The sequence below is a fragment of the Equus caballus genome, chromosome 21 (genome assembly GCF_041296265.1).
Source record: "Equus caballus isolate H_3958 breed thoroughbred chromosome 21, TB-T2T, whole genome shotgun sequence".
NCBI lineage: Eukaryota > Metazoa > Chordata > Mammalia > Perissodactyla > Equidae > Equus > Equus caballus.
Genome location: NC_091704.1, coordinates 40,823,139 through 40,846,732, shown reverse-complemented (window position 1 = coordinate 40,846,732; position 23,594 = coordinate 40,823,139). Strand labels below are relative to the sequence as shown.

The window sequence follows — 23,594 nt, the reverse complement described above, 5'->3', positions numbered from 1 at the left end:
ATAAACTGAAAGAGGTGTAATACAGTAATCAACCAATCAATATTTACCTATTTAGTGTCTGCTCTGGGTACACTAGTCTACATGACAAAGCACGGCTGCTCTTTTTTTTTTTTTTTGGCGGGGGGGTGCGAAGATTAGCCCTGAGCTGACTGCTGCCAATCCTCCTCTTTTTGCTGAGGAAGACTGGCCCTGAGCTATCATCCATGCCCATCTCACTCTACTTTATACATGGGACACCTACCATAGCATGGCTTTTGCCAAGCGGTGCCATGTCCGCGCCCAGGATCGGAACCAGCCAACTCCAGGCTATAGAGAAGCAGAAGGTGTGAACTTAACGGCTGCGCCACTGGGCTGGCCCCAGCATGCTGCTCTTTAATTAAAATTAAGAAAGCAATATATGAAAATGGTGGATCATTGGATATAGGTAGTATTGGAAATATATGTGATAGGCTATCAAGAAGAAAGTGACCTGTGTGACCTGGAAGGGGCTCCACGTGAGAACATCAGTGCAGGCAGGATTTCAGAGTTGACAGTAAGCACGGGTTTGGCAATGGGTAGTCAGGACACCAACTTGACAAAAAGCAGAAGGTTCGCAACAGAAAGTAGTAGAAGATAAAGCAAAGACAGATACAACACAGGGGTCCTCGAAAGTGATACTAAGGTGTGGTGATGAGGTAACTTGCTCCTCCAAACAAAAGACCCACCTTAGCAGATAAAATCAGTTAGGACAAAAATCTATAATCATCTTTCTCTCAACCAGCTGTCAACTAAGGCAATAATTTTCAAATGTAATTATTTCCTCTTCAAATGTAATCCTATTTAGAAGCCCAATGTATACAGTAGATAAAAAGGAAGCTCGCATTGAATATAGAGTGAGGAGCCTAGAGCCTTGCCTCTTGCCTTGTCTTTATAACTGATATGACCACTGACATTCTGCTGAAGAAGCCCTAGGAATCAAGGATCATAGATGGACGATCACTAGAGTCGCACCCCCCCTTATCTATGGGGCATACATTCCAAGACCCCCAGTGGATGCCTGAAACTGTGGATAGTACTGAACGCTATTTATACTATGTTTTTTCCTATGCATACACATCTATGGTAAAGTTTAATTTATAAATTAAGCTCAGTAAGAGATGAACAACAATAACTAATAATAAAATAGAACAATTATAACAATATACTGTAATAAAAGTTATGTGAATGTGGTCTCTCTCTCAAAATATTTTGTTGTGCTTTACTCATCCTTCTTCTTGTGATGATGTGAGATGATGATATGCCTATGTGATGAGACAAAGTGAGGTGAAGGACATAAGCATTGTGACATAGTGTTTGGCTACTATTGACCTGTAGAGGACTGGTCAGAAGAAGGATCACCTGCTTCTGGACTGACCAGGAGTAACTGAAACAGTGGAAGGTGAAACCTCAGATAAGGGGACTACTGTACTGTCAAGCAGGCTGAAGAGGTTCTCACAGCTTTTACTGCTTTAAAAGGTGACTCTTCATGGGAAAGGTCCACAGTAATGGCCTATATGCTGTTCTCTCCTCCTATCTCTATGCCTTAATATATCAATCTGCACACAAAGCACGCAACCACCGTCTGAACTTTCCACCTGAACTTTCTAGACCAAATGGGGCTGTCTTAGTCAAGAAATATTTTAAATTTTTTCTTTATCCATAAAATGATTATCTGGCACCACTCTGTAGAAATATATATGGAGATAATATGTTTAGCATTCAGCTAAATACTTTTTGAATCAAATTAAAAATATATCAGATTATTTTCTCTATCAGGTGGACACAGTTTATGAAAATCTGATTATATAGTCCTAACCTTCAGGGATCTTCTTGAAAATATGTTGACTATGATCCTGGAAAAGAGACCCCTTAATTGGTTCCAGATTTCAGGACCTCAGAGCAATTACAAATTATGAATTAAAGTTTCTTCAAATTTGATATGATTAAAATAACTTCAGAATATTAAAATAATAGAATATTGGGAGAATATACTCAGACATAAAATTATATTTAACTACGATTTCCTTTGAATAAAGTAATTTTCATTTTTAATAGGCATTGATAAAAATATAACTAAAGTTATCAAATAGATTACTATGTTTAAATTTTTCATTTACTGGTAAGATCTTAAAAGTGACTTGGAAGTTTACTTTGTCTAAGTCACAATTGGGAAATGTAAAAATACTGTTGCTAAAATGGAAACAAAACACTGTAGTAAAAACAGTGCAAAACATGAGTAATCTTTAGATACCCTGAAGTTCGTTTGTTTAACCACGCTTTCCTTTACACTTCCAAAATCACAACGATTAATATGATTATGTTGACAGCTGAGTTTCTTGCCAGTCCATGCTAGCCAGATTTTACAGTTTCTTTGGTGTATAATTTTTCTTCTTCCCTATCAGACCTGACACTTTCCTAGTCGGATCATCCTGAGATTTGACCCTAGTTATGGATCCTGGTGGTCATGGGAGTGTATGAAGGTAGATGCTGAAGAAGAACATTGTCTTGTAAGGCACTTACCTCACTGGGGGACTCTGAATGGTCTTTAAGTGAAGGAGATCTTATCTTCAAACAAGGGCAATTTTGCAGATCTGGATGGTTCGGGCAATCAGGGGATTCGAGGATTTCAAGTGCATCTTGGCCAAATATGGCCCATTCAAGTCTCAGGATCATACTTGCTCTCTGTCACAGCCGTGACTGGTGAAGGACACTTTCGTAAGATGAGAGTAGATTTGCCTCTTTTATAGTCAAGTACTGTGTCTTGTTTTCAGCTCTGGCTTCAAAAGATTAGTCTCTCTAAATACTACCAAGTAGATTCTCTAACTTTCATACTTTGCTTTAAATTCATGATAAATAGATTGAGCCTGTCATTTCTCTTTCCAACACACAAATGGTGTTTAGAAATAGCTACTCAATGCCAATAACACTTACAGTTACTAGTTTCCCTATACTTCTCGAATATCATAGACGTTGATATGTTCTTCCACTTATCTTATCTAGGTTCACCACAGGTGAAAGTTTTAGCAATCACTAAGCCGAAGCAAGCCACAGACTATCAGCTCTCCACCTACTACCAGTGGGTGGGCTCTCACTGTCTCCCAGCCAGTGAGTTATCTAACTCTAGAGTCCCATCCTTAAAGCCTGCTTCCTGGCACCAACTCCAGCACTATCTTGGTGAACTTCTCTAGAAGCACCGCTGGAGATTCTTGTATAAATAATTTATTGATCAAGAATTCTCAGGAGAAAGGAAGTAAGTGAAGCAATATAAGGTAGAAAACAACCAAAACCACGTAGGAAGTGGTTTTAGCTAGAAACTGCTTTTCTGATTCCATGGGGAGTTTGCAGCACAAATTGCATCATAGAGTTGGTCTTACCTTTTCTTTTTTATTTCTTGGTGAGGAAGATTGTCCCTGAGCTAACATCTATGCCCATCTTCCTCTGTTTTGTATGTGGGATGCCTCCACTGCATGGCTTGATAAATGGTGTAAGTCATGCATTGGATTTGAACCCCCATGCAGCTGAAGTGGAGTGTACTGAATCTAACCACTATACTACTGGGCCACCCCCCACCTACCTTGAACAAGGGAGTCAACCCGGCCTCATTAATCAGTTTCAGCCTCAGGCTGACAGCGGGTAGAGAGTAGGGAAGTGGAGCATAACCTCCTCTGTAATACTGAATCTGATTCAGCTGAGGTCAATTCTCCTGGGAAGGACCAGCTGTGAGTTTTTAGCAAACAGCCTTGTGACTACAGTGGGCTAGGTGAACCAGCCCAGTGAAGGAGATCAGGCTGGGCTACTCCATCATTCAAACCAGGATAATCTTGAGAGAAAAAGGGACAATTACTGATAATTATCCCCCGAAAGTCAAGTGTAAACTAAGACTGTTCCAGGCAAACAGGAATATACGGTCATCCTACCTCCATCCTATAACTCCTTGCTGTATGGAACAAAGGCCGGGTTTCTCTGAAGGACACGCAGCCTTCTCCACTGGAGGTCCAGGGATGAAAGTATTCACATCTCTTCTATAAATCTTCCCACAGGGGCCTGGGCTTGGTATAAGGGCGGACATAGAGGAAAAGATTGATTTCCTTTATTTACTCCTCCTCATCACAATCCCTCAGGACCAGGGAGAGAATTGTTTACTTTATGCAAAACTGTTAAAAAGTTTTAGTCAGAGAAATAATGATTATTTTTTGCTTGAACATAAAATAAATTCAAGCCCATGGTGCAAAATACACTTTGGCAATTTAATATTTTTAAATTATATGTCTGGAATCAAAAGGAAAAAAATGTGACAAATCTTTTAAAAAAGGCATTGGAAGTGCTAAGGTCACAATGAATGTTAAAAATGAAAAAAAACTGAGCTGAAGTTTCTTTTAAAAACACTCCATTCAAGAAATCAAAGGACTCAAAAGAGTTGTGAAATGTTAAAATATGTTTTAGAAGTTGCAGATGTGAAGTCATTTTTCAAGTGTTTCCAATAGCTGATTTTGTTAAGACATCTGTTTCTGGGAAAATTTTATTAGAAAACAAAACATAGTAAGAAAAAAAATCAATTTTCAAAATCCATAAAAAACAGATCTTTATCCAGAAAAAAAAAAAGTATATTTAATATTGTTTCCTGGAAGTTTAATTTGAAACTAGGGAGTATTTTTTTGTTGAAGGCAGTGATTTCAACTTGGTGTGTGAGAGTTTAAGGCAGAAGGTACACATTTTGCAACTTGCCACCACATTCTCAAGGCTTGTTTATCAGTTCTCAGAGTTCTCTTACCCCAAGTGAAAAATTACTGGACAAATTCATGAAACTGGTGATGTTTTGATTTCAAGTAAACAATCTGATCAAATCACAAGAATGGGCAGTGTGGCTTTGCGTATTTTTACTTTTTTCAGTTCAGTTGGTGTATTTGTGATGTTGGAGTGTAAAAGTAATATTTGACAGCTTTGTTGAGATTTCATTGACAAACAATAAACTGTACATGTACAATTTTAGACCTATGAATACACCAAGGAAAACATCACCACAGTCAAGACTATAAACATATTTGATCATCCTCCCAAATTTCCTTATGCATCTTTATAATCATCCCCCCATCCCTCTCTGGTCCCACCCCCTCTCTCCAAGAAACCTCTTATCTTCTTTCTGTTAGATTAGTTTACACTGTATAGAATTTTATATAAATGAAATCATACAAATTTTTGTCTGGCTTCTTTCACTCCATGTAATTATTTTAATATTCACCCTGTTGGTACATGTATCAATAATTTGTTCCTTTTTATTGGTGGGTAATATTCCATTGTATGGACATGCCACAATTTGTCGATCCATTCAACTGTTGATGGATATTTGGGTTATTTCCAGTTTTGGGCTATTACAAACAAAGTTGCTATGAGTGTTCACATGCAAGTCTTCATGTGGACATGCACTTTCATTTGTCTTAGGTAAACACTTGGGAGTGGAATGGCTGGATCATATGGTAGGTGAGTGTTTAAATGTTTAAGACATTGTCAAACTGGTTTCCAAAGTGATTGTGTCATGTTACATTACCACTAACATGTCAGCCAAAAATTTCTTAGATACAACATCAAAACCATGATCCGTAAACTTTTAAAAACTAATAAATTTAATTTCATCAAAGTTTAAAACTGATCTTCAAAAGATATTGTTAAGAGAATAAAAAGATAATCCACAGATTGGAAGAAGATATTTGCAAATCATATATCTGATAAATGACATACACTGAATATATAAACTCTCAAAATTCAATAAGAAACAAACAACTCAATAAATAAAGTGAATGAAATATTTAAACAGACGCGTCACCAAAGAAGATATTTGGATAGTAAATATGCACATGAAAAATGGTCAATATGATTAGTCATTAGGGAAATGTAAATTAAAACCCCAATGAGTACTACTACACATCTATTAGAACAGCTTAAATTAAAGAGACTGACCATATCAGGTGATAACAAGAAAGAACTGGAACTCTTACACATTGCTGGTAGAAATAATATTTTAAACATCTATTGAATGGATAATATTGTCTTAGGTTCTGTGTGAATTTTACACTTTTACTCTTGAAATTGAACAGTGCCACTTGCACTTCAATAACAGTGCTTTCTCCCTAAGAAAGAAAAATTGAACTGATTTATACTCATGAAATACTTTTAGGTCTTATTTTAGTACAACACATGGTGTTATCCCTGCCTTATTCTTGAAACAATTTAATCTCCTCTCACTGAGACTTTTGTCCTTCCTTCTTGACTGCCCTATCCCAAATTATCTTTAATATTTTTCCTCTTTCCATCCATTAAATATTGGTGTCCCTTGAGGGTCAATCCTAAACCTATTTTCCCTTACTCCACAAACCCCAGGAGGCATCTCACCTCATTCAGCCTCTATATTTAGTGGCATGTGCATTGGTTAATGCCAACATGTCTCTTCAACACTGAGATGTGTCTTGAGATTCTGATCCATGAGCTCCGCTAAAGTAGCCCACTGGCAACTAAAAATCAATATTACCAAATTTGTATTTATACATTTCCATGCCCTCCAATTGTGCTTCTTCATTGTTCTCTATGACAATTGATAAATTGTCCATTCATTCAGTTTTCTGAGACAAAAATCTGGCTATCATCTTTGACTGCTTCCTTCTTGCCTACTTATCTTGTGGATGTTATTCCTTAAATATTTAAATATTACTCCTACTCTCCCCTCCTCTCCATTTCCACTGGCCTAACTCCAGCCTCTGTCATTTTTTGCCTGGACTCTTGATAGTCTAATCACCTTACTTCTGGTAATGGCTCCTCCAATCACTTTACACATTGCAGCCTGATTACTGTTCTTAAAGATCAAATAGTTTCTACCAGTATACTGCTTAAAACATTTCAATATCTTCTCCCAGCTCTTAGGATAGAGTCTCTTTAAAATGGTAAACTCTTTATAAATGAAAAAAATATATATATATATATACATAGGGGCTGGTCCTGTGACATAGTGGTTAAGTTCACAAGCTCCATTTTGGTGGCCCAGGGTTCACAGGTTCAGATTCTGGGCATGGACTGAGCACCTCTCATCAAGCCACGCTGTGGCAGCATCCCATGTAAAATAGAGAAAGATTGGCGTGGATCTCAGCTCAGTGACAATCTTCCTCAAGCGAAAAATAAATAAAACAAATAAATTAATTAATCTTAAATCCTAGATCTTCACCTGTTGTTCTTAACATCTTCTCTCATGCACTTTATTCCCAGTCCTACCAAATTCCTTCCTCAAACCTACCATATTCTTTTTTATTTCATAGCCTTCCCATAGCTTGTTTCAACTACTGGGAACATTCTTTTAGTTTCACCTGATGCCTTTTGCCTTGTGAACTTATAAGTAACTTCTACTTATCCTTCTACCTAGTTATCCTGGTGGTCACGTACAACAGGAAGACTTCTTGGCTCTTCCTAGGCTGTTTAAATGTTTGTACTGTGTGCATTCACATCATCTCAATCATGGTATCTAAAAATTATAATACTGAGTTGTCTGAATCAGAAAGCCCTCTGGGGACAAGGACCATATCTGTCTTTTCCATCACTGTATCTTTATGCTTAGAACATAATATGCATTCAATTAATATTGGTTTGCTTGAATGAATGGATTAATAAATGAATACTGAAATGAGAACCTCTGTGCTCAGAGAAAGGGAGGCCCACAGACAACTGGGAAAACAAAGAGGTGTTAAAGTATAGGAATGAATGTGAGCAGAAACAATGATGAATAAGTGTTTGGTAGACGGGAAAGGGTTGGCCTAATCAACTCTCACAAATAAATGTAAAAGCCTTTTCTGTTGCTACTTCAAGGCAGTTTGATTGGGGGTGTTCACTATGTAATACCAGTAACAAATTAAATTCAACCAGGAAGCAAAACATAGGCAAGAAATTCTAAATAATTGCTTCTAACCACATTGGTAAACACCACAGAAAGAATAGAGGATGGCTGGCGATAAGAGGAAGAAGGAAGCTGTCTGACTGGAGTATGACAATCCTAAATGACCCCAAACATGGCATGTATCTTTAGCCAAAAGTAGTTCATGAGCACTAAGTAAATGTACCTTCTTAAAGAATTCATTTAAAAAAAAAGAAGAAAAATACACAAGATACCATTTTTAGCGCTAAAGAAAAAACTTAGCATTACTGTATTCAAATTTGACCCAGGATGTTAAACTATTCAATTTGCTATTGTCCTTTCCCTCATCTTTTGTTTATTTTACTCAGTCATTTGATTGTCATTGAACTTCAAGTTTTACCAGTGGTTTGAAAGATTCCACTGGATCGTAATAAGTCTTTCAGACAAACCTGTGGCGCTCAGTTTTATTAAACATTGTTCTGCATATGAAATTATACATTTGATACCTGAGTTTTATTGTTTATTGGAGATAATTTAACATTCCATGTTGCATTACATGAAACAAAATACACTGCAACACATGTAGGATAATTCATAGTAATATGAAGAATCCTATCCATTTGGAAAACAGGAGATAGAGGACTAATGCCTTTTCCAGGAAATTAATCAATGATGAGTGAGTGCTTTTGAAGATTATGTGACAAAGGGGCAGACTAGAGGGACTCAGCACAAAAAGAACTTATCTACCAATCTTTGTTTAGTTGAATTGCTAAATGTTATTGAATTTCCTTCACGGAAAGAATAAGTCCTAGAAGTTCTTACCTATGGATATTGGCAAAGCCAACCCAAAACTTCTCTAACTTCTGTATACAGATGCAAATCCCTGCCTAGGCAAGATTTCAGGCTGATAGAAACATTTTTTTAATATTCATTTGATCAGTACATAACTATTCTATGAATATCATTTTTCCCAAACCTACTTTGCTCATTGACTTAATTCTCCTTTCATAGGTAACCTAAATGCAATATATAGAGAGAGAGAAAATTTCCTTAGAATCTACATATAGATCTATGCTCCAGTATATATGTATACAGCAATGTCATGATGAGTTTGTCTGTGGAAAAAATCACCAGTGATTCAGCTGAAATAGTCAAATCAATTTTATAGTGTATTACATATCAACAATAGCTATTTGATTGAGTATTTCACTATTGATTGCCACTGTGGCATGGTGAGGGTGAGGGGAGGTTTAGGAAGATGAGGTCTCTGTATAGGAGATTAAAGATTCAGCCAGGATTCCATCACCAATGAAATCAGTGAAATCATATTAATAAGCTAATAACAAAATATCCCTCTTAACAGGTTCACAAATTGTTGAGACTAGTTTGTTGTTCCTCTAGCAGTGTTAATGTTACTGTCCAGAGTCACTCTCCAAACTTCTCTTAAGTGTTGTTTTATAACTTTTTTTCCCAGACCATGATAACTGGAGTTTTAAATAAGCACATATTAATAGTAATACCCTACCCACTAACTTTCACTCCTGCCTGCTACTGTGAGACCATCATTTCCCTGTAAATGCCACCCTTCAGGGTTATTTCTGGGCATTCATTAGAGAATTCTTCAAGTTTGCTCACACATAAAATTTATTAGAGACCACATGGAAACCCCCATCATCATCTTATTTGGCTCTGGCCACCCTCTCTGGTAATGCATAAAACCAGGGCTTGTGTTTTTATTGTTCACAACTGATCTATCCTCCTCTGTCCACCACTCTACCACTACCACCACCACCATACTCTAGTGTTCCTTCAGGCACAAACCAGTAATGAGTTTGGGGGGTCCTCAGGGTCTAAACACTATGCTTGTTTCTCTTCTTCATTTGTTTATTACTCTATAAAAGACCAGGTTTGAAAACAAACAAAATAGAGATTCTAGTTCTAAAATAATAATATGATGACTTTAATGTGAAATGTACTAGATAGGTCAGATGGCAGATAAGATGTAGCTGGAGAAAGAATAATAAGTTCAGAGGGAACAGAAAAAGATAAAGATAAAAACATGGAAAGTATTAAATGGAAGATAAGGGAAGACCTAATAAAGGTGTCATTGGAGTTCTGGAAATGAGAAAACAGAGATAGAGACAACGGGGAAATTCAATATTCAAAGGGATTGATGACTGAGAGCATTGCAGAATGGCTGCAAGACAAGAGTCTTCAGATTCTTAAAGCAGAGTGAATCCCAAGTAGGATATATACAATAACACGTATTTCTAAGCACATTTCTGTGAATCTGAAGAATACTAAGAACATGGAAATTCTAAAAAGAGCAAAAGAGAAAGAAAAAATAAAAGACGGACTTATATTTGTCATCTTGGCATAAAATGAAAGCTGGGAACAAGTAGAGTAATACCTCTAAGAACAAATAGAAAATAGTTGACTAACTAGAAACATATGTACTTTGAAATTATTTTTAAGTAATAGAGATAAAATAAACGCTTTTCAACCAAACAAAAATAACCTTGAAGAAGAAAGGAATGAAAGCAAAGAGAAAGGAATAATATATTTAAAAAAAAGATAAGCAATATGATTTGTAAAATCATGGGAAATAGCAAAAAACGGCTTTTTTGTAAAATAATAATAGCAATAAATAGTAATGATTAATCATGGATGTTAAAATACAAGATAAAACTAATATGGTGTACTCCCTTCTTAACATTTATGAAGACAGCATTCCAGAAAGCTTGTAATTTGTAAGAGGGGAGAAATGAATTAAATTTAGACTTTGTAAATTATGCTGTCTAGATAATCAACAAAACAATAATAGTTTATAACTTCAAGCTAATAAAGGAGGAAATAGCATTTTAAAAATTTAGTCATTCCAAAAGAAAGCAGGAAAGGAGAAAAAAAAAAAAAACATGAGAAAAGCTAGATAAACAGAAATCACCAAATAAGATGTAAAATTAAAGCTGAATATATTAAAAAATTACAATAAACATAAATTGGCTGCATCTGACAACTACTGTCAGAAGCTATCAGATAGGAATAACAGATCATGACAACTTAGTGTAATTGCTGTTATGTAGCTATACACAACTTGCTGAGAAGAGAGGCAACTAATATGAAGGAGAGGAAAGAAGGCTTTTTAGAGAAGGTGATACATGAGCTGAGTACCTGAGGATGCATGGGAGTTTGCCAAGGACACAAAAAGCACAAGAATGTTCCAGAAATAAAAATAAGCATTTGTGAAGATGAATAATTGCAAAATATTTTTACCTTTTCCCCCTCATCCAAAGAAAGAATTGAAGGGCAGGAGAAAAATGGGAAAAAAATTAAAAATTAATTTCTTTTCCTTTTGTCAAAGATTTACCTGTTCTAGAAAGCTTTCCCTAATGATCTTTTAAAGTAGAAGGCATTTCATTATCTGGATTAGTTACATAGAGCATTAGATCAGTGATTTACAAACACCAGGAGTAGTTCTCATAATAAGGTTTGTATAGAGCTGAGAGAAATAAAGAAAATATATCGAATTTTCCATACATCTAATACTGTCTTTTTGCATTTTTGGTATTAAGAAGTTCTTTACATTATGATTAATGGTAGTAATATGCAATAGGTTTTTGTTTGCTTCTCGTTTTGTTAGTTTTTAATGTCCTTTTTGGCAAAATAAGGAGTCAGCAATAAAATTAATTCTTTTTTTCTTTTGTATCAAAGTGCATTTTATTGTCCAGGAACTCCAAAAGTCTGCAAATCACTAGATTAAATGAGTCTCAAAACTTTTGGGAAGATCTATGCAGTTTAAAATATAATGTTTTCTAAAAGACTACGCAAGAAATGAGGTCTTGCTTTAAATAGACCCCATCTGAAAACTATAGAAAACATTTTTCTCCCCAGTTTGATAAATTTACTTCTTTAGTAATGAATATATGAGTCTCTTGTTTTCAGAACAGTAAACCAAAAACCAGGCATACATACTTTATACCTGTTGTTTCCCTTCAGAGAGAGAAAAAATCTCATTTAATAATTCAGTTCCTATACATGTGGGTATGCTTTTAAAAATCATTCAATATTTGCATATAAGCTAATCAATAAAGGACCAAAATGAATAGCTAGTTTCCTGGAATGATTAGTTTATTTAACATTATGTGCCAACTGATACTTAGTAAATGCTCTATATTTGTCTAAGAATTAAATAAGATATTAGACAATTGAAACTTATCGTACCCTATTCAGTACGGAGCTCATAGTTAGTCTCCAAAGGAAAGGAATTAAAAAATGGAATTTAACTATGCCCATGTCAATTATATCCAAGTTAGATTACAGTCTAAAGGGCTAAAAGATTTAAAGGAGTCATAATTATACATTTTGTCCTAGTTCTTTCATGTTTATTCTCTGCACATAGGCTATTGAATTCTCTATATTTCCCATATTTTTAAAGAAAATTATTTTCTTACACAGTAGATCTCTCACATATGATTGTAAGAACACGTGAATAATAATACTTATTAGGCTTGCTGTGATGAAATGAGAGTGTGTATAACTTAGGTGATTTGACTCATTCATGCAAGAATCATGAGGTATTTGATCATGAGAAATGGAACGCACGCATGGGCACATGCACTCGACTTTCATAGATATCTTCCAGTAGGCTTCCTAAACCTAATAACATCTATTATTTTCATTTTATTAGTAAATGGCAAGAAAAGAGAGAAGCTAGATGAGCCAAAGATAAAACTTTGCCAAGTTTCATTTCGTTTTTAAAAGGAAGCCAATTTTTGTAGAATATTAATTCTCAAAGTGTGGTCCACAAACCCTTAGGGGTTCCTAAACCTTTACAGAGGTTCTCCTATCACAGTCAAACATTTTTTGCCTTTTTCACACCCACTCTCACTCAAGTGTACAGTGGAGATTTCCAGAGGCTACATGACATATGATGATATTTAATCATGAAATCCACATTTGGAAGATCTTCATAACTCAGTCAACCAATATTTTCCAAATGACCAAAGCATGCTGTGACTGAATCATGCATGGATAAAAGATCCACTCAGAGTGCAAGATAGTCTGATGGATTTTCACCTAACAGAGTATGGAAAGTATAGCGTGATGTTTTCAGATTCCGCATTGCAACTAATCTTCGAGAAACTACTCCTTGTCAAGTGTTGGTATTGTATGAAAGGATATACACAGTTATCTGAAAAGTCTATTAAAATGCATTACCCTTTTTCAGCTGTATATCTGTGTAAAGCCAGATGTTTTTCCCTGTACTTAAACGAAACAACATATTAAAACAGATTGAATGTAGAGCAGATAGGAAAATTCAGCTATCTTTTATTGAGTCAACCATTAAAAATGTGCACTGAAAAAATGTAAAAAGCATGAAGAAGTTTGGAGACAAAAAGTTTAAGAACTGCTTCTCTAGGGAATTCATTGAAAAATGGGTTTTGCATGACTAAAGAATATTTGTGCTTGAAAAGCATTTAACCCCAATTTAAAATGGAACTCTGTTTAAAGGCTATACAAACATTGGAGCAAGACTTTTTGTCAGGCTATTTGGGGAATTCCAGAAGGTGAAGGAAATTACTGGGCTGTTATCCATAATGTGAAACTGGTATGTATGTATGAAATATATATATATATATATATATCAGAGCCACTTAGACTTCAAACAGTGAGAAACACGACCGTGTAAGCCGAATTCAGTCAACAGAATCTGTCTAAATCTAGATTATAAAATTTCAAAAAATCAGTGAATAAAAAGCAAATCATGCACCCTTATAGCAGTTCCATACAATCACTACTTATAGAGTGTGTTTATTTTAAAACTCTTAATTATTCCAATATTGCTAACTATTTTTTGCTGGGAAGTTTCGCCCTGAGCTAACATCTGTTGCCAATCTTTCTCTCGTTTTTTTTTTTTTCCTCCCCAAAGCCCCAGTACATAGCTGAATATTCCAGTTGTAAGTCCTTCTAGTTCTTGTATGTGAGCTGCTACATCATGGCTACTGACAGATGAGTGGGATGATTTTGCACCCCAGCACCTGGGCTACCAAAGTGGAGGGGGCTGAACTTTAACCCCGGGCCATCAGGGCTGGTTCCCAATATTGCTAACTTTCACTCAGAGTCACTATGGAACGTATCTGCATTAAACAAATATTAATAAATGTAAGCATCGCAACCAAAAGAAAAGTGTCACCTATGATGTTAATGGAATCAAAGATGATAAAAAACCAATAATAAGTATCATATGCTGAGGAGAACAATATTTAGTTCAAAATTAATATTGTAAGGGAAAATCAATGAGAACAATGATATGATTTGAGTTTACTTATCTAGTAATGAGGAACACAGAGATTAAAAGTGCCAATCATTAACCTATCTCATAGGAAAAAGAATAGATTAAATATTTCACTGCAAAGTTTGAGGAAAGTGAAGTAAATATACACCATGAAAAGCCCATTGTATCTCAAGGTAGAAGTCTCAGATTATTGCAGATAAATCTGTCTTCCACAATCCCTACCTCAAGTCAGACAACCGTTGTCATAGCTTTTTCCTCCATCACACCCCCACTCCGTTCCTGTCACCTTGGCCCTTAACTGCTCCTCTATGACTATAACTTCTCCACGCTTCGATGTTTCTTCACGCAGATGCCGTAATCAAAATCAGAAGAACTCACATCTGTTCAAGTCTCTTCATGCTTAAACAGTCACTGCCTCCAAGATCGAGTCCACGCTCCTTGGCTTCACATGAATCCTTTTTCAATTTGTCCCCACCTGCTTTTCCAGACTTTCTCCATTTGCTTCTTTGTAATGCTTTTGAAAACAACTAAATCCATCTGTTTCAGAAATGTCCTCCCTTCTTACCCCAGGTCTGGCTGTTCTTCTCATTCTCACTCCACCAAACACCTAATTATGAGAACATGAATTATTTGCAGAATTTGCACATGGCATTTTATGGACTCTGATTTTGGAAGAAACAAGAATTGTTACATCCCAGTTTTTTTCCTCCAATCCCAAGTTGATGTTAAATCCTAACTTATGATACTACTCATAGTCACCATTACTTGACCATTTACAACGTGCTAAATGCTTTTACTAAGTAGTAGGGGCAATCAAATTGCTCACAAAATTCACAGGTACCAAAAAATAAAAGGTGTATGTTTTGCCTATGATTTGCCTGATCTTTTCATAAACTTATCTATTGGGTAATGACAAAAAAAATAAATAAATACAAATTAAATTCTATTAAATTTAAACTCAATCTTACCTAATAATTCAAACCCTGTGTTTAGGTACTATTCAGTCTTTGATGGTAATTACCAATTTCTCTGTCTTTGCCCCCTTCTCCCTTAAACATGACATCAATTAGGCCTACTCACTTGGATATCTCACATGCAACCCAAATTCAACATGTCCAAGGCCATCTGCTTACTCAGGATGAAGGATGTCCCCCTTCATCCACCACCCTGTCGTTTCCCCTATGTTAAAGTTTACCCAAACCAAAAATCTGAGGGTCTTCTCTATCATTTTTCAAAAGCAAACAATTTGAAAAATCCTGTTTTCATTTTCCGAAAATTTCTATTCTTTATTTCCTCTTTCCCCTCTATCACCTCTACTTTGCCCTAGATTCCTACTTAAGAGTCACCACCTGGCTAGCGAAAGAGCCTGCTTCTAGTCCTGCCACCTTCAAATACACCCTCCATGCTGCACCTTGGTTGCTCTATTTAAAATGCAAATCTAACTGTACCACTAGTTTGCTTAAAACCCTTACTGACAATGAAGTAAAGCCAAGATTCTTAGCTTGGCATAGAATGTGACATGATTACCATCTTTTCAGTCACATTTCCTACTTTTCCCTATCTCCCAATTAATGCTCTCATAACATGGAAATGCCTGTAATGTCGCCTCACCACCATGCTTTTTTATATCCTTTTGCCTTTGGCCGTGGTGTTCCCTTTTGCTAGAGTTTCTTTTTCATCTGTGTTTATCTGGTTAAATCTTACTCATTTTTGAGTACTTAACATCTATGACATTATCCTACTTTGTGCGTGAATTTCCCCTAAGACTTATCAAGACTCTTCAGGACTGGATTTGTGCCTGGGTAGAAAACCGTATTTATTAATGAAAGTGACCTTCCAACTCTAAAATGTTAAACTGTGTAATTTCCCTTTGTGGTCATACCCATCCCAATTCTCTCAAGCCTGGTTCCTCCTCTCTTTCAAAATTCTATTAAGACCTTGCCAATTGAGAAAAAAAGGAAAAATGAATTCAAAGAAAACATTTCTATCAGTTATCTGGATTCTGATAACTCAAGTATTAGGTGCCAAATTTAGATAAGCATCTACTTAAACAAGATCCATTTCCTTCATGAAACTTCCTTGAGGGAGATTTGGCTGATTTTCATCACTCTGCCAATTCCAAAATTTCCCCTTCTTTCTTCCAAAACATTTTTATATACAAGTAAAATTGGCTGAATATACGGACTCATAGAAGGTTGGGCTTACAAAAGACATTGCATCTAACTAACTTAAACCTCTTCTTTTTACAGACAAGGAAATGAGGCCCAAAGATTTTCTGGACACATTGCTTATGAGTTTATATGTTTCTGTTACAAGTGTGTAGGTGTGTATAACCATGCTCCCATAAACATTTACACACACATCCACACCACATAGTGTGTGAATATATCCCTGTCCTATCCCAGGTTTTAGAAGGATGGACATCACAGCTTCTCCTTGTTCATTTCTTCTTTAAAAATAATCAGTATTATCTGATTTTGTTTTTACACTACAGGCAAAGGAAAATGTTGATTGACTGAGTGACTGACTTCCCTACCACAACTCTATTAACTGGTGTTAAGGCATCTGCCTGACCCTGACTTTGTTTCTACTGGCATGAATCTCCTTCACTCACGTCAGTGGCAGCCATATCCAGGGACTTGTGGTCAGAATGGAGCCTAGAGTACTGTTTTTCTCTCATGATTCTGCCTGACATTGCTCTGGCTTTTTCCCCCTCCACTGTGTGACTGGAAGATTCTTTAACAGTTGAAATAGTGGTTATATATGCACACTGGAGAGGTGGACAGCATTCAGTAAGATCCGTCATCTGTAGGCCACTGTGAGTGGTTAATCCTTGCTCTCTCCTTTCCTAGCTTCAATATATGCTTTATGATCAATGTTAACTTCTATGATTAAAGACAAAAAAAGTTAATACTTTCCTCAAGAGGGGCAGGGTCAGAATAGATTCTCCTTCTTTGTGGTCTTTAATGAAAAGTGTCTGAGTTACATATGATTTATACTTGTAATAAGCAATGGGAGAACATTCTGATCAACTGTCCCCTTACAGGGGAATTCAGAAGCCTTGCCTCAAGCTTCCTTGAGAGGGAAGCAGAGAGATGCAGAAAGAATAGATTCCAGGTATAGGACTCATGTTCATCGGTGCTTCCAACTGAACCCCACAGTGTGAAGTACTTGCTACTCACGTGCAACCTCAATACTGGTCCAATGCCCAAACCAGTTCTCACTGAGGAAGGAGGCATTGAAGAATCTCTTCTCTATGCTATGACATCCTTTCTCAACCCGTCTTAGCTCCTCAGTTTGGTTTCCTGGGCTTTTGCTTTGCCCCATGTAAGAATTATGATAATGTATGTGGAGAGCTAGATTGTTTTTTTCCAATAGAGGTAGTTCCAAATTGTGTGCTCAAATATTATTATAAGTATTTGATATGAGTAGAATAACAATTTAAAAATTTTAAATGTCCCTGTGAAAAGTGGATATTTAAAGAAAATTCAGCATTATATTTTTATTATTCAAATAACTGATTCTTATTTTATTTGTTTGCAAGGTTGTAGTTCCCCATAACAAACTTTTATAATGATGCTATAAATCTTTGCGTTAGTCATAGCCAAAGTTATGTGATAAATCAAATTAGGTATCACAAACGAAAGACCCCTGGTCCCTTTAATACTATAATTTGGACTTAGAAAAATAAGTTTAATACCCAGTCTAGAATTGAATGCTTATTTTAGGGCTGCAAGGATAATATTTTTCAACTTCATTTTGTATAGAAGGTTCTTGACTCACGTGTTGAGTGACCAGCAGAGGGCGTTATGCACACAGCTGAGGGTCTAAAAGCTTAGCGAACAGTCCCTCCCACTCGCATGCTCCCCCACAGGCACTTACACCACCACCACCCGCAAAGGTGCGACCCCGATTCAGCCAAGGGACAAGAAAGAAATCTGCTCACTTGTTTGCTCCCAGCGCATCAGAAGTTAAACTTTAGCTGGAGACTAAATTTACACCAATATAATTTTTCTGAATATAAATTTAGCCTTGAGCTAGAACTTCTTATATATTGAAGGAAGATAGGTAGGTTCCTTTGTACACTGTCTCGACCATCAATCATGGTTAAAATCTCAAATTACATTTTGCTAAAATCATTTCTTCTTCTTATACATAAATTCTCACATATATCAAGTAAAATTTAATCTATATGTTTCTGATATTATATCACTAAAAATGTGACTTTTCAGAACTCTACTGCTTCTAGAAAAATTTAGAAGGTTTTTTATAGCTTTCTTATGTTTTCTGCTTTCAACAGGAGACTGATTTTGTAAGTTTTTAAGTGTTTTTGTTTAAGTCAAAAAACTCCTAGGGCAAATTCATAGGTGTATTTCCTGCGAGACTTATTTTCATAGGTGTAATGCCTTACTGAAAAATTGTATAATGTTGGGGAATTATGGATAGTGGACCTGATCCAGATTATCAAATAGAATCCTTCTAAAAGTAAAGGCCAGACCCTCCCTCTTCCTCAAACCCAGCAGTGGCAGTCTTCTGAGAGAACCCCAAAGGAAGAGAATAAGAAAGGGGAAAAGGTGCTTCTTAGAGAAGGAAAATCACACATTGATTACTTCCCATAATTTCCATCTTTCGTATGTATAATCACTCTGCTCACCTGCTGATCCTACCACTGGCCCTGAAACAGGAACGCACACACTTCCCTGTCAAAATTTAGTGTCAGTCTGAGGAAGAACCTAGGGTTCTTCGGGTTCCAGAGCACGTCCATCAGGAAAATGATCCTAGCTTCCCCTCCCCCTCTCCGGGTCTCCCTACTGTCCTCACATGGATGTAACGATGAGAAAAGAGTGGCCTTTTTCAAACTGCCCTTCGCCCCCAAAACATAGACACACTCACAAACACAGACAATAATGCTCTGCCCTTCAGGATTCCCATGGAATCCTAATTAAGGATTGGGATAAAATAAATTAAGTCTGTCATTGTTTGCCTTGCCATATGCAGTCATCATTAAATAGGTTAAATTATATGAAATCACTGATAGTCAGTCATTTTTTACCTACAGTACCTTCCTGTGGCTCCCATTTCCTCAGCTTTATATGCAATTCATAGGATAAAACACAAACCATTACTTTACCTGCACAAATCTAAAGGAAAACAGAAACTCAGTATGACCAATTTACTTTTTCCCCATACATTTAACAGTCAAATTAGTTAACTCCCCAATTTGTTCTAAGAACAATTTCTCCCCAAGAAATTGTTCTTATTAATAACCACTGTTTTATAAAAGCCAATAGATAATCATCTATTCATTTTACTTAAATTCCCAGCGACATTTGATGCTACAGACCACTCCTTTTTCTTAGATTGCTAACTACTCCAATTCTTCCCATTTTCTGCCTTAGGTTCAATTCCATCCATCCTTTAATTATTTTTTATTTTATTTTTATTTTTATTTTTTTCCTTTTTCTCCCCAAAGCCCTCCGGTACACAGCTGTATATTCTTCGTTGTGGGTCCTTCTAGTTGTGGCATGTGGGACTCTGCCTCAGGGTGGCTTGACGAGCAGTGCCATGTCCGCGCCCAGGATTCGAACCAACGAAACACTGGGCCGCCTGCAGCGGAGCGCCCGAACTCAACCACTAGGCCACGGGGCCAGCCCCATCCTTTAATTTTTTTCCCTTCATCTCTGAGCTCTTCTTTTTCAATCTTCTTCCGAAAAAACTTGGCTGTTTCTACACTCTCCTTGAATGAACTCCTCTCTTTCTATGACTTCAACTATGAGTTGAGATATCTTGCCGAGAACTCTGCTGAAAGCTAAGCCTATTCGTAATCCTCTCATTAACTTCTCACTTCTAGTCTATCACTAAGTTCTCCAGATCAGTATTTTTATTTTTGGGGGGGGTTTGTTTTTGTTTTTTTTGTTGTTGCCTATAGTAAAAATTACAGCTAGCATTTAAGTAGCCCTTAGTATGAATAAGGCATTGATCTAAGAGCTTTACAAATATTAACACATTGAATTTTTATAAAACTCTATGAAATAGACATTATTACCCCCATTTTACAGATAAAGAATTTGAGGCAAGACAAGGTTAAGTAATTTTCCCCACGTCACACAGGTAATAAATAAAGAAGTCAGAATTCAAAGCCAGGCAACTTCTTTCCAGAGCCCATTCTCTTAACTCAGCCTTCGTAATGTTCTGTCTCTGAAATACATTTTCTGTTGTGACCTAGTACACACACACACACACACACACACATATAAATACACACACACCACATATATGAATGAAACAAAGTTTCATAAAAGATGTGTATCCTTATTGTGGATGATAAAGTGAAATAATGAAGTAAATATCAAACATAACTTCATTAATATTTAAATAAATATAGAAGATCCAAAAGTGAACAATATAAATAAAAACAAACAGTATTTGGTAAGGCCCACTAAACTGACTTCACAACCTACTAATGGGTAGCAATCTGCAGTTTGACAAACAGCATTGAATTTGATCTCCTTAGGAGTGCTCAATTCCATCATCTCTTTCCACTGTTACTGTCATTGTCGTAATTCTGGCTTTTGGCAATTTTCACACAAATTATTACTGGCTCTTAACTGACCTGCCTATCTTAAGTCTGCTTCCTTGTTTTTCCATCCCTTACAAAGCACATGTGATTCCTTGGTTTAGAATGCTTCATTGCTACCCAAAACCTTTCATACTCAAGAAGCTAAGCCCAAAGGGAGAAGTCCATACTCAAGAAACATAGCGACATAATACCTTAGGTTCTGACCTCTACTTCAGTTCTCTAAGCTCTTCAAACCCTCATACCTCCCTCCTCCATCCTTCTCCACAATATTCCCCTTCATTCCAGCCATGTATAGGGGTCTTGGGGAAAGGGAAGTGGTTGGACTCAGGTATAAAGATAGTAAGACATGCACCTGCTTTCAAAGAACACTGAGTCTCATTGGAAAGGTGAAAATGGTACATATATTCATATAATACAAGTGAAAACTAAGAAATGAAAGAAATGATACATAGATGTAAAGGTAACAGAGGTTCTTCAAGCCAAAGGATGATAAATGTAGGAATTTGGACATGTGTCAAAGATTTTAAAGTGGAGCATGATGAGTCTAAGAGACATTTTTATAGACACTTGATGTCTGAGTCAGAGTTAATTACAGACAGGGTTAAATAGTCACAAAATTATTAGGAATTTCATGAAAGGGATGAGAATCACAATGATATTTTTCAAGCAGGTAGGAAAAGGAAAGATAGTTATATAGTATGTATATATTATAGATATTATATACTATGTATATATTAAATATGTTATAAAATAATATTCTATGGGAAATTGTTAGGGAGTATGATGAAAGTGGGAATGAAATGAAGAAAATTCAAAATTTCCACTTTAGATTTAGATCATAAAAACTGTTTGAAATTAATGAAAAAAGGAGGGAGTGAAGGTTAGAGAAAGAGAGAGAGGGCAGAAGGGTGGGAGGCAGGTGGAGAACTGTCCCTTAAAGTTATTGATTTGGAGCTACATATATATTGATTTGAATCTGTACATATCTATCTATATGTATATCTAAATCTATATATTGATTTGAATCTAGAAATGCAGCTTCTGGCTCATCTTCCAGAGGATGATACTTTTATCCTGATTTTTATAGGGTTGTGGTATTGATGAAGCATAGTTTCAGCTGGCATTATATTTAGTTAAACTAATTATGCGAATAACTCAGCAACTTTTCTTTCAGTGACTGTATCTACAATTGGCAATTAGATTAAGTCATAATTGCATATTCTGGTTGAATCCAAGAGCATTCAACTGTCCACAGGTTATTATAAGGCCACACTGCAAATTTTACATCACATGAAAGCACTGAGCAAAAAGTTCAATGCATTCTGCTTTTGATACATAGACTGTTAGAGATGGAAAGAAATGTGAAGATCATTCAGCCTAGTTTCTCAACTTAGAGATGAAAAACTGAGGCCAACCATGATTCTGGAACTTTCTTAGTGAGACATATTTTATTATAACAGCCAAGAATAGAACACAAGTTTCCTGAATTCTCATTGAGTGTCCATTCTATCCGTCTTTTCCTATATTCTGGTCTAAGTACAATGAAAATCTCTAACAAAGATCTAACTTTTAGATCTAACAAAGTCTCAACTCAGTTCTCTGGAAGTGTATAATTTACCTCTATTCTATTTAAATGGCTATGTCAGCAGTCATGAATATGTAAGATGTTTTGCCTCTTCAAAAATAACTTATTTTGATCAAGAAAAAAGTAATGTTAAGTAATAATTTAACATTAACCACATTTTATTTGAGTCCAAATTGAAAGTCCATGCAAAACTCTTTTCATGTTTAGCAGTGATGGCAAAATCCTAGAAAGTTTATATATTTTTAGAAAGGGATATATTACAAAAAAGGATGTAAATTATTTCCCAATTCACATTGCTTTTAAAGAGTTATTACAACTAAATTTATTGCAAAGATGTTTTTATACAGAAAAAAGCCAGTTGCAAAGCAAAACAGAATGAGTTTATTTGTATTCAATGGCAGGGCTTCAGTGAGAATATTGAGACTTGGATCCCAAAAATCTCTAATATGGAGCAAGCCCTGATGGCCTAGCGGTTAAAGTTTGGCATGCTCTGCTTTAGCAGCCTGAGTTTGCTTCCCTTAGTGGAACCGCACCTCTCATCTGTCAGTAGCCCTGCTGAGGAGGTGGCTCATGTAGAAGAACTGGAAGGACGTACAACTAGAATATACAACTATGTACTGGGGCTTTGGGGAGAAAAAAGAAAAAGAGAGAGACGAAGATTGGCAACAGATGTTTGCTCAGGGTAAATCTTTCCTAGCCAAAGAAAGAAAGAAAGAAAGAAATGGATAGGTAGAAGATACAAACAAAAATTCTCTACTATGGGGTTGGATTGGGGAAGGCTGTATAAAAATTAAAGATAATGATTATCATGGATAAACATAGTTTAATATTTGCAGTATATTTTCAAAATATATTTTGCTATTAACATCTGGTTTAAGAGATGATATTTGACTCAGGTGTATAAGGAAAATTATTTTATTCTTTTCAAGAAGGTTTCCTATGTATTATATTAAAAGTTTATACATGTTCTGAAGTAAAAATAAGACATTTGTCCAAAATTCACCTTTACATTTGTGATTTAACTTTTTTCCAATCAGTGGTCAGACTCTGTAGACTGCATCTTGCCCAGCTGATGGATATTTGTTGTGCAGGGCCGGGTAATGGGTGTGGATAAGAACCAAATGAACTAGCTTGGTCCAGGCAGAGAAGACTACCAAGTGCATGCGGGAAGGCGGGAATAGCAGATATTCAGATGGACACGGCACTAAATGAAAGGACAGAGCTT

General features: G+C 36.1%; 1 long non-coding RNA gene across 1 annotated transcript in view; it reads left to right on the top strand.

Annotated features, from left to right (window-relative positions):
• The first annotated feature begins 1,360 nt into the window (after nucleotides 1-1,360).
• LOC111769778 (uncharacterized) overlaps nucleotides 1,361-23,594 on the top strand; it is a 75,932-nt gene continuing 53,698 nt past the window's right edge. The window contains exon 1 of the long non-coding RNA XR_002802598.2: nucleotides 1,361-1,494. This is a non-coding gene — a long non-coding RNA (uncharacterized lncRNA). The remainder of the gene's footprint in view (nucleotides 1,495-23,594) is intronic.